The sequence below is a fragment of the Lonchura striata genome, chromosome 32 (assembly GCF_050655825.1).
Source record: "Lonchura striata isolate lonStrDom1 chromosome 32, ASM5065582v1, whole genome shotgun sequence".
NCBI classification, from domain to species: Eukaryota; Metazoa; Chordata; class Aves; order Passeriformes; family Estrildidae; genus Lonchura; species Lonchura striata.
The window spans coordinates 3,434,247-3,441,222 of record NC_140734.1 but is presented as its reverse complement, the minus strand read 5'-3'; positions in this window follow the sequence as shown (position 1 = coordinate 3,441,222).

Below are 6,976 nucleotides of genomic sequence, written 5' to 3'. Positions count from 1 at the left end.
GAAGCAAGGAAACCCAGACTTTTTTCCTTGCCTATATCAATGCACTGGGGTTGTTTGGTGGGAATATGCAGCCCTTGTGCTGGAGCTGAGCTGCTCTGCCCAGCACTGGTGGCTGCCATCCAAGGTGGTTTTGCTTGTCCCAGTTGCCTGACAGCTGGGGCCCTGGGCAGAGCCCTGACAGCCTGGTCTGACCCCCAGGGAAGGAGAAGGAGCCCCTGGAGAAGCTGTACCAGGTGGGGCTGCTGTTGCTGGAGACAGCGAGGATGACATCAAGGATGACAATTTCTTCCTCAACTTGGACACTGGCAGCTGAAGATGATGAACTTTTGGCACCTTCTCCAAAGCCAGGCTCCACAGCGAATTTGCAGATGAGTCCACAGCCGGGGAAATGCTCCCAGATTTGGGCATTGCTCAGACTGGCTGGGAACAAAAGGTTCTCCTTGTTCTGGGGCAGATGCAACTTCAGTCGGCTGCCCAGCTGCTTTTTGGCAGAGCTGGGGGCATGGGTTGGGGTGGATACAAAATGGGAGTTTGCTCCTGGCCCTGCTAACAGCCCCCACCACCCAGCATGGCCAGGGCTGAGGCTGAGGCTGTGTCTGGGGCTGGGGCAGCCAGCCCAACACAAACAAACCCCCATGGTGGGGGCAGAGGTGGGACTCCAGAACCTGTGCAGGGGCTGCTTTGCTTTGCAGGCAAGGAATGGCTTGGGCTGCTCCACTGCCCTTGTTTGCTTTGGGATCACTGTTATTTTGGGAGGCAGTGCAGGAGGGAAGAGAGAAAGTGTGGGCTTCTCTCCCCCATGGGTGGGATTTTCCCTAGCATGTGGGGGTTGGGCCTTCCTCAGACCCCTGACAGAGATAAGAGTTTTTTTCTTGCTTCCCCTTGTCTCTAATCCCTTTTCAACAGTTGGTTGTTTGTTTTTCTTGAGGAAGCGTTCAATGTAAGGTCCAGTCAGGATTGGGAAGCGATTGGGAGCAGCTGCAGCGTGGATGGGCCGTGTCCTTGGAGAAGGCTGAGGACATTGTTTGGGACCAGCTTTTCTCCCAGCAGAGGACGGCGTGAGGTGAGTCCCGGCCTGCTTGGCATGGTGGGATCAGAGCTTTTGGGAGATGGCAACAAGCACAAGGAGTCTCCTGCTCTGGGCAGCTGCTGAGGGCTGGATGTGCTGTGGCTGGCTGCAGGCTGGGAATGTCCTGCCCTCCTGCTCTGCTCCCAAAGGCAGCAGTGATGGTCAGCTCTGGGCACGGCTCTGGGCACAGCCAGCATGGCCTGGGCTCTGTGGGCAGCTGGGACAAGGGGACAGGAGCCTTCAGCTGATGGGTGGTTTCTGGTTTCTCTCCTTGCAGCTGGGCTCTGCCAGGGCTCTGCTGGGCTCTGCCCTGGGCACAGCTGGGCTGGCTCTGCCCTCCCATTGCTCTGACAGCTTTGCATGAGACAAGCCCGTTTGAGCACAGTGCCTGAGCTTTCTGCTTTGGCAGGTGAGTGAGACTCCCCTTCAGGCCAGGAGATTGCAGCTGGGGACACACATCCAGTTGGCAAGGACCCAGACTCTCCACAGTCCCAGCTGAACCCCTGAATCTCTGCAGGAATGCCTGGATCTCCACTATTCATTCTTCATTTCTTTTTGGCTGGAATTGTGCAGTTGCACTTTCTTCCTCCTCTAGAAGTGCCATGAGTGGCCAAAGCTGGCAAGTGAGCCGTGTTCCTGAGGCAGTGCAGTCTGGAGCTGATGGATGGAGAGTTGCCCTTCCCACTTCCAAACCAGAGCAAAAGGCTGTAAGTGGGATTTTTCATCTGTAAGAAACCCGTGACAATTTCAGAGGGAATGTGCAGCTCATTCCCAGAGTGAGAAGGAAGGTCATCTTCTAAAGGATTTGGGGTTTGACAGAGTTTAGATTCCCAGTCCTGTCTGGAGTTGGAAGGGCCCCAATCAATTTCCTATTGCTTTGACCACAATTTAAAATAACAATGTTGGAAACAACCCCCAAAAACTTTAAAAAAGGCTGCTGAGATCAGTAAGATGGATCCATGCCATCAGCACATTTACAATGTAAATAACTGAGTTCTCTTTTTAAAAAGATCATTTACCTCTTAATGCAAAGTTACAGAAGATGTTTCACTAACACTTGGATTTTATTTGTATCTTTTACAATTCATCTAATTGGTTTTTTTTTTCTTTTTGCCTTTTTTTTCTCTAAATAGAGGTCCTGGCCCTCTTCCAGCCAAAGGGGAAAGGGCCCCACCAAGCCTTGTTACCCACAGACAACATGGTAAAGCTGAACACTAAAGGACCTTGTGGGCATTATTCTGGAATTAAAAAGGTGCCAGCTCCATGGACAACAGAATTATTGTTCCTAACTTGAATGAGATTGAGCAAAAAGAATGAAGAATTGTGTCACTAAAGTACTACAGATGTCTGTAATTTGTACCTTGATAGTCAGCCAGAACCTTTGTTTGCCAAAACACTACAGAGTTTCACCAAGGGATCAGTCATCAAAAATGTTTTGAAAATGTAAAGACCAAGGTAGCCAAAGCACTCAGTGTCACTAATTGCTGGGTATGTTCTCAGCTGAAGCTGGGAGGAATGGGGTCCCCTTGGAGGGCCCACCCTGTGGGGTGGCCAGAACTCTGTCAATGGGCTCTGCCTCGTAACGGAGTCAGTGAAGGGACAGTTACAGAAAACTCTGCTGTGGGACACAGGAATACAATGATCAGTGAGACAGGATTCACTCAGATTTCCCGTCAGGAGAAACCCAACCCTGTTATAGTTCTAGAGGCTACAGTGTCAGAAGATTTCTGTGCTTTACCATCACTGCCAGTGCCAGTAGAACTTGGGGTGCTGCAGCTGGTCAGTGTCAGTGTCACACCACTCCCAGCTGCAGGGCCACCATTTAGGCTCCTTCAGCAACAAGCACACAGAAGACTTAGGGCCCAGAGAACATTTTCCACCCAAAGAGTGCCTTGGGTTTCAGAAAGCAAAAGATTCTGGTTCACCCTGCGCCCCATGTGCGCTGCCCTGTCCCGTGGAGTTGACATGAAGGAGCTGAATGGATTATTAGAAGAGGTAGCAAATAATGCTGTTAAAATGTCCAATAGCACATCCTATGAGCTCCAACAAACACAAATGGTGACTCCAGAGAACCACATGGCCTTGGATTATCTGCTTGCTGGCCAAGGAGGAACCTGGGCTATCAGGGGACAGGGATGTTGCACTGCTAGCAGTGATGGGTTTGAAGGCCAACAGTGAGGAATCACCTTGGCAGAAAGAGCAGTAGAAGAGTGGCAGAAAGAAGAAAATTCTTCTGGGTGGGATTGGCTTCATGGCTGCCAAATTGGAGGCTGCTGTGAAATGCATTCATGGCAGGGCCTGTCATCATTGCAGTGTGTGCACTTGGTGAGTTGCTGGGACACTTTGTGCTGGGAAGTGGAATATTGAGACCTTTCTTAAAAGATACAGTGTCATGAAAAGAGAGGCATTTGGTAAATAAGGGAGAATGGCAACAATTTAGGCATGTTTTAAAAGGAATGTGAATAGCACTGTGTAATAAACTGCACTTAATTGTAGAACAAGAGGAGATGCCTTTATGCTTAATACTTAAATGTAAGCTGTGTTACTGGAAGAATTGTTACGAAGGTTGTAGTTGATTTTAGGTCTCAGGACCAATCAAAGTACCAAGGCCTGAACAGACTCTGAGGCAAAGCTCACCTCTAGATGAACCTTCCAAGCAAATGTTGTATTTGTATCCACTCATTTAAGAAGCATGATTAACAACATGATCAATGTATGTGTTCCTTGATAAAACATGGATTTATCTTTCTGTATTTAGAAACAGACAAGGCCCCATGTGGCCTTGTTTGGGGGTGAAGGATCAAAGTCAACTCCCTTGGTTCCTCCTTCAGCCGTGGCCAGGCTTTGGGAGAAAGCAGTCAGGAGAATGAAAGCAGATGTTCTCACACTAGCAGTGATGCCAGCTTGTTTGTTAAAAAGTGTAAAAGCTGGGTCCTCTCACAGCTTTGGGGTTGGAGTTTCATTGCCTGCAGAGGTGGAGGCACCTGCAGGAATTCCCAGTGTCTGGGAGTGGCTCTCCAGTCCTTGGCTTCCCCCAGCTCATGTGTGGCTGTGGATGATGGTAAAGCCTGAGGCTAACTGGTGATGGATCTTTCCTTAATCACTCCAGGCAATCTATGGTAACAATGACTGGATGCATTGCTGAGCTTTTTTGTAATGCTTTGCTAATGATGATGTGCTTTGCTGAGCTTATCCTTTTGTAATTCTTTGCAGCTGTGCATGATATAAATGACACAATTCCTTCACTTGGTGTCTGTGTCTTTGGTGCTGACCCTGCCCACTGGTGAAACAGGGCCCCCTCCAGCCTAAGTGTTACCTGGGAAGAGAAAAGCCATCACTCCAAATGTCCCCCCTTCCTCCTTGTTCCCCCCACTTTATACCCTGAGCGTGATGCCCTATGGTCTGGGGTATCCCCGGGGTCAGTGGGGGCCACCTGTCCTGGCCGTGTCCCCTCCCAAGCTCTCCCACAGCCCCAGCCCCTCTCCAGCGTGGCCAGAGGAGGGGCAGGCCAGGCTTTGGCTCAGTGGGAGCTGAGCAAGAGCAAAAGCATCTCTGTGTGCCCAGCCCTGTGCTCAGCACCCGGCCCAGCAGCGTCTCAGTGCCAGGGTCTGTGCCATCAGTCCCTGCCAGGGGTTTCCATGGCACCTGCCAGGCCAGGTGACCCAGGTGTGGTGTCCCAGTGAGGGCTGCCATGCAAACAGTGCCCAGCACTGCCCCTTTCTGTCTGCCTGACCCGGCCTTGGCCCTGGCCCTGGTGTTTGCTGCTGGTTCCGCGGTGCCTGACCGGCCCGCGCGGCACAGGGCAGGCGGCCACGGCACAAACCCACAGCAAGGCTCCCCTCTGGCTCTGGGCAGTGACAGCAGCCCTGAGCAATGGGCTGGCGCAGTGGGCTCGGTGCAGTGTCCATGGCAGCAGTCCCTTGCAATGGCCAGTGCAGGTTGGGATGATGATCCACCCTCACAGCCGGCCCAGGGCAGGTGTGCGGTGCCCTTCCCCACAGCCTGTCTGCACAGAAGCACTTCCAGGGCTCTCTGCGTTTCCCTTCCCTCACTCTTGAGTCACTCACACACCTCCCAAGGACCCACTGGGAGCTTTGAGCTGCAAGGAGTGCAAAGCTGGTCTGTCCTTCAGGAGTTGCTCTCATTCTGCCCTGAGCCAACTCTGGATTTGTGTTCATTGCAGAACTTCCTGTGTGTCTACAGCATTCCTTGCAGGGCTCTGCCTTGGGGAAGGGGAACCTCCTTGAGGTACCTGGGGCTTGGCACACACTTGAGGAGTGTGTCTGTTTTAATTGGGGAAGCTTAGGAGTTTTAGATTGCTTCAAAAAATAAAAGAAGAAAACCCCTCTTTGCCTGAGCGCAGCCATTTCTCCAAGCACAGCAGGTCCCAGGTGACTGAGCAGAGACAGGACGGGCTTGGGCTATGTGGAGCAAGGTTGTCCACACTGCCTCAGACCTCAAGGCACAGCTTCTCTGCCTAGGCCAGACATCCTCAGGAGAGTCCCTGGGCCAATATCAGTCGCTGAATGCTGCAGCCACCTCTGCTCTAAATAGAACAATCATAAAATATACTCTTCAAAGAGGAATGTGGATTTTTTGGAAGCTCTTGCAAATAGTTTTCCATCAGTATTGTAGGAAACCTTCCTAATGGACTGTACTAGAGCAGAGGGAAATCAGGGCAGAGCCATGGTTTGTCAGGACTTGCTTGATCCCAGTGAGCCCCGTGGTGCATTTAGAGCTGAGCCCTGGAAGCTCAGGGCCTGAGAGGAGATTGCGCCAACCTAACCAGGAATCAAAGTCCGAGGGAAAACCCAAAGTGTCTCAAAGCATGAATGGGTCCCCTGAGGTCCATCCACAACACAGACCCCTCATGGACTCGTTGGAGGAGAGAATTGGAGGCCAGGATGGCACAAACCTCTCAGGGTCTCCAAGGCAAAGCCCAAGTCCTTGGAAGAAGCTGCAGTCCCTGGGAGCATGAAGGAGGGCCCAGGGCCATTGCTGCCCAAGGCTGCCCAGGCCAGGAGTGCAGGGAGGCAAAGGCTCTGTGTGGGCAGCTCAGCTGCTGAGCAGAGCCTGGGCTGGCTGGAGGCAGCAGAAAGGCCAAGGCCTGAGCCCCAGCCCAGGGAAGGCAGATCCTGTCCCTGCCCGCTTGCTCAGGGCTCTGCCGGGAGCACTGGCACATGGAGGGGTGCTGAGGGCAGGACAAGGGATGGCAGTGCCCAGCCTGGCTGGGGCTGTGCCAGGAGGCCCCAGTGCCTCAGGACAAGGTGTCTCCTCCTCACAGCCCTTGGTGGCAAGACGCTGCTGGGCCCCAGGGCACCAAGGCTTGGCTTCTCCTGGCCACTGCCAGCCTTGCCAGGGCCCTTGGCCATGTCCAGCACAGCTTGTCCTGCGCTGTCCCACAGCTCTGCTGTGTCCCTGCAGGCTGCACACTCCCATCTCGCTGCCCCCGGGCCCTGCCCTGCCATATCCAGCCCTGCCCTGCCCCTGCCATGCCCAGGCCATGTCTGCAGTCCCCCCAGACCATGGGTGGGGGTGGGCAAGTGTTCCTGAGGGCACAGGGAGGGGACAGCTGGGCTGGACTGACCCAAGGGATCTCCCATTCCATGCAATGTCACGGTCAGCAATAAACTGAGGGAAAGGAAGGGGATAGGGCTGGCAGGGAGGGCTGTGGATGTTTTCTACCAAGACATTTCTCACACAAAACACAAAGTACATGTTCTTGATCCTGTCCTGCCAGGAGGTGGCTGGACATTGTCTGCTGATGGGAATCAGCAATAGGGGATTGATTTCATTTGTTGTTTCTTTGCTTCCACCTGTGGCCTTTGCCTTTTGAGGCCCTTGCTGAGGAGGGTGTAGAAGCCCAGAAGATCAGGACCTGGTTTGCGTGTCCCAGACATCAAAAAC